The sequence below is a fragment of the Staurois parvus genome, unplaced genomic scaffold (assembly GCF_062004578.1).
Source record: "Staurois parvus isolate SC_StPar_1 unplaced genomic scaffold, SC_StPar_1.0 ptg000475l, whole genome shotgun sequence".
NCBI lineage: Eukaryota > Metazoa > Chordata > Amphibia > Anura > Ranidae > Staurois > Staurois parvus.
In genome coordinates, this window is record NW_028318271.1 from 4,812,580 (window position 1) to 4,822,853 (window position 10,274).

Below are 10,274 nucleotides of genomic sequence, written 5' to 3' on the forward strand. Positions count from 1 at the left end.
GGCACTGACAGGGACTCTTTATCAGGCGCGGTGTGGTGCACAGTAGTGAATGGGTTTGAAAAACTCACTGTTCCTAGGTTCTCCTCCTCACACAAGATCGGTGTGTGAGGAGGAGAATATAGTAACAGTGAGCGATCACTGTGTGTTTACAAGTATGATCGGCTGTGACAGGTTACAGCCGATCGTGTTGACACTTATGATCGGCTGTGACAGGTCACAGACGATCACGTGGTAAAAAGCCAATTTCATTGGCTCTTTGCCTCCAGCGGGGAAGTGCTATGTCCAAGGGACACAGCTTGACAGGAACGATACGACGGTCCCAATCACCACCTCTTGGATCCAGAGGGACTCTCTCCAGGGCACAAAACTTTACACACTGTGAGTTTTTGGCATGATACCAAGTAGCATGTCTCCCTAAAGGGGAGGATATGTCTCCTGACTGAATAGTGGAGACATGATCATAGATCCTTTTCCAGAATCGCCGTTTGGTTTTGCCTATGTAGAAACTTCCACATTCGCATATCATCATATAAACCACCCCTGCCATTTGGCAGTTGGTATAGTGTTGTGCCCTGTGGATGTCCCCATTTGGTAGAGTGTGGTTGCAACCCTGGGAGATAAACTGACAGTAAGCACAATTGCCACATATAAAGGTACCTTTGTAATGACATGAAACTGATTTACCTACTCTCGTAAAGTGGCTCTGTACCAGTTCATCTTTGCTGGATCTATTCCTACGGTACATGATTTCAGATTGCGTCTTCACAAAAGTGGCTACATTAGGATCCGCCTGCAGCAAATACCAATATTTGCTGACAATGTGAGGATTTTTTTGTTATTGTTTGTTATATCTCATAACTAATCTAGTTGTAGTGGAGGTCCTTTTTAAATTACTATTCGATACCTGAAAGACAAGATCTGTGCGAAGATGTTCATTTGCCCGAGAGGTTTTCTTCAGCATTTTGTTAGAATATCCACAAGCTAGAAGTCTCAATCTCAGAGCATCAGCTTCCTGTTTATAGTCTTCCTGATTCAAACAATTACGTTTAAGGAGCAGATATTGGCGATACGGTATAGACCTGATCAAGCTATGTGGATGACCACTATTGGCTCGAAGTATTGTATTGCCAGTTGTGGTTTGCGATACAAAGTGGACCCAAGTGTGTGGTCCTCCTTGATGAAGATCTCAACGGCTAAGAAGGAAATTCATCTGTAATCATACGTCATTGTGAAGGACAAATTGAAATTGTTTGTACCCAAACGTAGAAGAAATGCATCAAGGAGTTCCCTAGTACCATCCCAGAATATAGGTTGTTTTTTGGGGGTTTTTTTTCTTCTCTTGACAATTTCCGTATACAATTTGATATATGTAAATGTTTCTTTGACTTAGGATGATTTTGGATCTGATATATATATTGGTTTTGTGTTGCAGTTGTTACAAAAAAAACAGCACTCTGTAATACCAGCCGATGATACAAACCTCTCAGATGCTCTTTGGACTTCCTACCATATATTCTTGCATTTTTGATCATTTTGCCAGTATTTTTTTGTCTAATAGTCTCTAAATGAACGGTTGGCCATTTATATGCCATGTTTGGCCATGCTCTACAAAGGCTGTTTCCCTTTATTAATTCCCTGTTGTCTGATTTACAGGGCTATGTCTTGGCCATGCTGTACTAAGATTGTTTCCCTGTATTGATTTCTTGTCTTTTGTTGGTCATTTATGTCTTCTCTGGGCTTCTTTAAGATGGCCGTGACGTTTTTTGACGTTTTTTGTCATGTGGCGTGATGCGGTGACGTCATGAAGTCATCACCATGCATCACTGACATTGTTGCGCATGCACAGTATACCCCGAACACCCCATTGTGGTGTCTTTTGACTGCTATTTAAACCCTGGAGGCTTCATACAATTCAGGACTACACAGGGGAAAGAGGGGTTGAGGTTTTCCCTCACCCTCCTTCAATAGGAAACTATATTAGTTTCTCATGTTTTCTTCTCTTATTGATGGGAAACAATCTGAGCCCCACGATACTTTGTTCTCTGAAGCTTTTGACCAAGAGATCTCTAATTGTATGGTATTTATTTGGACAGATGTGGCTTACACACCTATAGATATGTCTGTACTCGGTCACTTACTTATCCAAGTTTAATATGTTTTGGGGATCTGACCATTACTTACTGCTTACAACAATTTCTTTTTTTCTTCCCCCCCCCTCCCTCTTTGAGGGTTTGGACTTATGACCAATTTGGGGAGTAGGGGTGAAGTTGGCACTCTATTTGGGGGGGGGCTCTCATTACTATATTTTGACCAATGTATTTTGTGATTCCCTAGAATGACGATTCTGCTGTTTTACAAGTCTACAAGTGGACATAAATCCTTTCTTGATCGATGATCATTATTTGTAGTTTCTGGAGGCCCCCCTCTGTCCATTCAGATACGATTGACCTATATTTTGCATGAGCCATCTGGGAATGTGCTGGTACTATCAACTGGTAATTGTTGTTAAACTTTTTATTTATTTTTGTTGTTTTCTGTATAATCCTGTATGACTACATATTGATTATATGTTTCTGGTTCTGTTTTTGCTTGCTGTAGGAGTTTGTGTTTTGTTTTTCCCTGAAGAAGCGGGCCTTGTCCCGTGAAACGCGTTGGAATTTTGAAACAAAGTACCCACTCATGGTTCCAAGTGGAAACTACATGTCTATATGTTTATTAACACCTATGATACTATATGTTTAGTTGTTCTATACCAACCTAATATTACATGTTTCTATTGTTAGCCATGTACCATCATGTCTATCCTTGTCCTCAGCTTAGCCTTCATGTTTGAGGCTGTAGCTGTTGGTTGTATGTAGCTGATGCCCGTGATGCCCTTTTTGAGTCTAGGACATCAGTGACATTTACTATGGCCAGGTCTCATTTACTGTATTTTATTTTATGATTTTCCATATATATGTCTGATGATCATGCTCCACCGGTTGGTGGTTTTTCAACCTAATAAAAAGTGTTCAATTTTACAAACTGTTTTTGTTTAATTTATGTTTGTTGATATGGTTTGGTACCTCTAAAGCCCCACTAGTGTTTCTTGGTTAGGGTCCTATTCAATATAATTCTCATTAGGGGTGTGGTACCAATACAACCGTGGTTACAAGGGTATGGAGAGCCACTTTTTCTCCATCTCCCACTCCTTATATATTTAATGCCCCTATGACAGAAGTGCACGATCGCATATATACACGTGATTTTGCACAGGAGGAATGCCCTGTAGCAGTAAAAGTGTTATAGGATGTCCTCAGGTGGTTAATATGGCTTCACTTTATTTCCAGTACAGTTAGCCATTTGATTATTTGTAAATATTGCAAAAAAATTACATACAAGAAAAGGTGTCCAAATTTCATTGCCACTTCTTTATAATGGACCCCCTTTTGGAAACCTTTGCAATGTATTTTCGTTGAATAAAAGAAGAAACCATCTTCTCTTTGCTGTCAGCTGCCATACTGTGGCAATACTAACAATAGGCACTAGATGGAATGCTAACAAACCAAGTTACATTTTTCCATCTTGTGAGCGAAAGAAAACTACAGGTAACTCTAAACATGCTGCAGTATTTTGTAATAAAAATTATATTCTGCTACTGTTTATGTGGTGTGCTGATAACGACACAAATCATTTGTACAACTATTAATTAGTCAAAACTGCAATCACGTAGTAAAAAAACACAGACAAAAAGAGAGAAAATATCTTCCAAAACAATTCACCAGCTAAAGATACAAAAATAATCCATACACATACACTATTTCTTGGTCCTGTAATCTATTATTTATGAAATTGGCCCATGAAATGGAGGGATGGGGAGCCCATTGAGGTTGAGGTTCTGTGGGTCAGGGGATCTTCTTGCAAGAGAAGCTGTCACTTTGCCCATTCGTATATTCATTTACACATTGTATTTGAATTATTTCTAGCCTACTCCTAATAATCTGAACAATGTAAAAGTTTGTAAACATACTTTGGAAGATCGCCACACATTTACTTTTCTAATTCTTTTGCACATATCCACTAGGTGCTGAGAAGAGGAACTTCAGAAGGCAGAGGCAGTACAGGAATCACTTCTTACAAGTAGTAAGGTACCATGGGATATGTAGTGCTTATATATTGAAAGCATTCAGGAAGGTCTGGAAAGAGACGGCCAGCAGACAGGTAATACTTATAACATGTAAGGAGATTTTACAAGTAAGATTATAATGGGTTGTTAAATATAACTATTGTTTGTATTGTTATTACAATTCTGATGTTAAATCTGACCACAAATTTCCTTTAAGGAAACCCTCCAAGTTATCAGAGCTCTGGGAATTGGATATAAGTTGCTCACGCTGTAAGCAAATTTAAATGCTAGTTAGCTACTGCCCAACTAGGAGGGAAGGAGTTAACTGTATTCCCATTGTCTCTGTTTTTAGTGGGATTTTGCTGGGATTTTCCCTGCTCCCTGTGCATATAAAATCAGGAGGGAGCTCTGCACAGATGGGTTCCAGCCACGTGGGAAGAAGTACAGGAGTGCCGTGTAGGTCTTGCAGCTGTCGGCAGGTAGTTGGGGCCCAGGAGATCCGGACACAAGCCATGTGTGGGTGCAGGAAAGTAGGTGCAGCAGCGAGCAAGTGAGGCGGCAGTCCTGATGTGGGTCTCGGGACCGAGAACCGGTGCATGGATGCGGTGGCTGACAGGTATGGCGGTGATTCGGATGCAGGCCAGATGCAGAGCCATGGGTGCAGCGGAAGGTGAATATGGTAGCTGACAAGATGTAAGTCAGGTGCAGGTAGGATAACACAGCAGTGTCAGGCAAGCCTGGTTGATATCAAGCAGGCAGATAAGTACACAAGGAGCAAGCAAAAGAATGGTCAGGAATAGCCGGGGTCGGTGCAGCCGGAGTTCTCTCTTAGTTGGGTAATGCAGAATACAGGTGTCAGGATCAGGAAATGTATGCAGGAACGTATAAGACCAGAAGGAATTTGATTTACTACTTTGCAGGTTTAAATAGCCTGCCTGGCGTGACGTGTATGCTCGCTGCGCATGCGCGGGTTTCCCGTGCTACCGCACAAGCGCGGCCGCACGCTCCCGCGCCTGCGCACTCACACCGCCACGGCCCGAGGAGATCCGTCGCCGTTGCATCGCTGCATGGCGGCAGGATTCCTGACAGCCAGTTCCCTGCCGACCTGCTCTGTCACTGGGAGATGGGTGACGGAGTCTAGCTGGACTGGTGGAATGGGACACTGCAATGTGGTGCCTCCTTCAAAATGTGGCATCCTCATCAGACAAATGAAGTAATGCTGAAGGAAGGAAAAGTGAGTACAGCAAGTCCCCTACTTACGAATGAGCGCCGTTCTGGGAGTTCATTCGTAAGTCCAATTTTTTTGTAAGTCCGACTAAGTAAGGTTTATAATAGTTTTCACACAAATAATGCATAAAAACACAAGAAATTCTGTAAAGAAAGGATGTTTAATCTTACAGTACCTTGAAAGGTACAGTAGTACAGTACAACAGCTGACATACAGGGGCTGGCATGGAGTGACCAGACAAGACCGCTGCTTTTATGCTTGCTTCCAGACATCCTAAGCTTGAAATCAGCACTGTACTACTGTACACTATTGCAGTGTTTCTCAACATTTTTTCAGTAAAGGCACCCTTTAAAATTATGAACAGTCCCGAGGCACCCTTTAAAATTATGGACAGTCCCGAAGCACCCTTTAAAATTATGAACGGTCCCGAGGAACCCTTTAAAATTATGGACAGTCTTGAGGCACCCTTTAAATTTATGGACAGTCCCAAGGCACCTCCTTCTAAAATGCGAAAAACTATTCTAATAGTTTTATATAACAAGCACCATCCACACATGTAAGACACCCAACATTGGAAGGGATTTATTCTTCCAAAGCAAATACACTTTTGCACACTAATACTGACTAGTATTCCAGTGTTTCTACCCTCCCTCAGTTTTTCTCCATCACTGAGCTAATGTTACCCCAGCACTGATGGAGAGGGGCAGGAGAGGGTCAAACCAGGATGCTGTGCAGGCAGCTGACATCCTCCTTATCAACTGATGAGGTCATTGGTTGTCAGGACGCTGGTGGCTAGAAGGTCATAATAGTGCACATTGAAAACCTGTGGGTTTGTGTAACTAAAAGGCGGGCTTGTTCCACCCACTGGCTTGTATACAAGTTGTGGGCAATGTTTGACATTTTGCCAAGGCACCCCTGAAGAAACCTCAAGGCACCCCAGGCTGCCTGGGAACCCTGGTTGAGAAAGGCTGCACTATTGTTCTATACAGTAAAGTACACACACACGGCAGACATCTGAGCTACTTTCATGATTTGGCATGTGAATGCATGTTGGAGGTTGTTCGTATCTTTGAAAGTTCACAACTCGAATGTTTGTAAGTAGAGTACTTACTGTATATGCTGCATGGGAGGAGTGGAGGTTAGTTCATAGGCAAAGGAAAGGATCACTCTAAAATGGTTGACAGGTTCCCTTTAAGTTAAATAAAATAATATTACGGATCTTCTAATAATAGCTCAAACCAACGTTTGACTTTTTTTTTAGAAAGTTCTGAGATTTCTGGGTAAGGCCAAGGCCAGCTGACCAGAACTGCATGAAAGCTGCTGAAACCAGAATATGCAGTGATCAGAAAATAACATTTCTCTGTCCAACTATCTGCACTGTTCATCTTTTGGAGTTTATATATAACTGATCCAGGCATTTCTCCCTTGATGTGGAAGAATTTTTCAAAATTAAATTCCCTTTATATTCAACGTAACTAGTTTTACTTTGTTTGGTCAGCTTAAATTTTATTGATTTTAATGTAGTCATTTGGTACCAGCAGTTCAGGATCCACCATGGGAAATGTATTTATTTATTACAAGTACAATGCTGTGAAAAAGTATCTGCCCCCTTCCTGATTTTTTTTTTTTTCATATTTGTCACACTTAAATGATTCAGAACATTAAACAACTTTTAATATTACACAAAGATAACCAAAATAATCACAAAATGCAGTTTTTAAATGGTTTCATTTATTAACCACTTCCTGTCTGCCTTATAGCAGTAATACTGCTACAGGGCGGCACTGGTGCGCAAAATCACGTATATACAGTGTATATATATTATATATATATATACAGTGGGGCAAAAAAGTATTTAGTCAGCCACCAATTGTGCAAGTTTTCCCACTTAAAAAGATGAGAGAGGCCTGTAATTGGCATCATAGGTAGACCTCAGCTATGAGAGACAAAATGAGAAAAAAAATCCAGAAATCACATTGGCTGATTTGGTAAGAATTTATTTGCAAATTATGGTGGAAAATAAGTATTTGGTCAATATCAAAAGTTCATCTCAATACTTTGTTATATATCCTTTGTTGGCAATGACAGAGGTCAAACGTTTCCTGTAAGTCTTCACAAGGTTGGCACACACTGTTGCTGGTATGTTGGCCCATTCCTCCATGCAGATCTCCTCTAGAGCAGCGATGTTTTGGGGCTGTCGCTGGGCAACACAGACTTTCAACTCCCTCCAAAGGTTTTCTATGGGGTTGAGATCTGGAGACTGGCTAGACTACTCCAGGACCTTGAAATGCTTCTTACGAAGCCACTCCTTCGTTGCCCGGGCGGTATGTTTGGGATCATTGTCATGTTGGAAGACCCAGCCACGTTTCATCTTCAATGCCCTTGCTGATGGAAGGAGGTTTGCACTCAAAATCTCACGATACATGGCCCCATTCATTCTGTCCTGTACATGGATCAGTCGTCCTGGTCCCTTTGCAGAGAAACAGCCCCAAAGCATGATGTTGCTACCCCCATGCTTCACAGTAGGTATGGTGTTATTTGGATGCAACTCAGCATTCTCTCTCCTCCAAACACGACGAGTTGTGTTTCTACCAAACAGTTCTATTTTGGTTTCATCTGACCATATGACATTCTCCCAATCCTCTTCTGGATCATCCAAATGCTCTCTAGCAAACTTCAGACGGGCCTGGACATGTACTGGCTTAAGCAGGGGGACACGTGTCGCACTGCAGGATCTGAGTCCCTGGCGGCGTAGTGTGTTACTGATGGTAGCCTTTGTTACGTTGGTTCCAACTCTCTGCAGGTCATTCGCTAGGTCCCCCCGTGTGGTCCTGGGAATTTTGCTCACTGTTCTTGTGATCATTTGGCCCCACGGGGTGAAATCTTGCGTGGAGCCCCAGATCGAGGGAGATTATCAGTGGTCTTGTATGTCTTCCATTTTTGTAATTATTGCTCCCACAGTTGATTTGTTCACACCAAGCTGCTTGCCTATTGCAGATTCAGTCTTCCCAGCCTGGTGCAGGTCTACAATTTTGTTTCTGGTGTCCTTCGACAGCTCTTTGGTCTTCACCATAGTGGAGTTTGGAGTGTGACTGTTTGAGGTTGTGGACAGGTGTCTTTTATACCGATAACAAGTTCAAACAGGTGCCATTGATACAGGTAATGAGTGCAGGACAGAGGAGCCTCTTAAAGAAGAAGGTACAGGTCTGTGAGAGCCAGAAATCTTGCTTGTTTGTAGGTGACCAAATACTTATTTTCCACCATAATTTGCAAATAAATTCTTTCCAAATCAGCCAATGTGATTGTCTGGATTTTTTTTCTTATTTTGTCTCTCATAGTTGAGGTCTACCTATGATGCCAATTACAGGCCTCTCTCATCTTTTTAAGTGGGAGAACTTGCACAATTGGTGGCTTACTAAATACTTTTTTGCCCCACTGTATATATATATATATATATATATATATATGCACACACTGTATATACGTGATTTTGCGCACTAGTGCTGCCTTGTACATATATATATATGTGTGAATTTGCATTTCCGGGTAGGGGGCACGCGCGAGTTGCTATTCACAGCCTCAGCTGTCAATCACCGGGTGATTACTCGCCTGCACCCGGTGAACGAGAAGCATTACCGACGTATGGAGAGAACTGTAAGTAAACAATACAGTTCTCTCCAGTCAGCTCAAAGCACACTATTATGCATGGCTTTGCACACAAACACAGCACACAATAAAAAAAGCACACCACACACTGTTAACCCTTTGATCGCCCCACATGTTAACCCCTTCCTGCCCAGTGCCATTAGTACAGTGCTTTTTATTAGCACTTATCATTGTATTGGTGTCACTGGGGATGTCAAAGTCTTTTAAATTGTTGTCTATAGATATTAAAAATGTATGCAGTTTGTTGCCATTGCACGGGGCATGCGCAGTTTTAAAGCATTTCATGTTTGGTATCTATTTACTTGGAATACCATCATATTTTATATTTTACCAAATAATTGGCCAATATATTGTGTTTTTGTGCATTAAAAGTAGAAAAAGTGTATTTTTTAAAAAAAATGTACGTTTGAAAAATCGCTGCGCAAGTACTATGTGACATAAAAAATTGCAGCACCCACCATTGTATTCACTAGGGTGTCTGCATTAAAAATATAAAATGTTTGGGGGTTCAAAATAATTTCTTAGCAAAAAATACTGATTTTTTTTCATGTGAACAAAAAGTGTCAGAAAAGGCTTGGTCTTCAGGTGGTTAGAAGAGTGAGTGATGTGTGGCATAAACTTCTATTGCTGGGCATAAAATGCCCCCATAATGACACCTTTTTGGAAAGTAGACACCCCAAATTATTTTCTGAGAGGCATGTTGAGTCAATAGACGAATTTATTTATTACCACAAGTTTTTGGAAAATGACAAAATATTTTTTTTTTTACACAAAATTGTCACTTAAATGATTTATTGCTCACACAAACCATGGGTATATGTGGAATTACTCCCCAAAATATATTATGCTACTTCTCCCAAGTATGGGGATACCACATGTGAGAGATTTTTTTGGCAGTCCAGCCAAGTACTGGACCCCAAAATCCAATAAGCTCCTTCAGGCTTTTAAAGGACTTTATTTCCTCATTACACTTCCTCACTACCTATCACAGTTTCAGAGGCCTGGAAATACCAGGATAGCACCAAACCGCCCCAAATGACCCCTTTTTGGACAGTAGACACCCCAAAGAATTTGATAAGCATGGTGAGTATTTTGCAGATCTCGTTTGTTGCCACAAGTTTTTGGAATATGAAGAAAGAAAACAAAAACCTATTTTTTTCTTTTTTTATATTTCAAAACCTTGTGAGAAAAAATGAGATCTGCAAAATACTCACCATGCCTTTTTTTAAATTGCGTGGGATGTGTAATTTCCAAAAAGGGGTAGTTTGGGGGGTT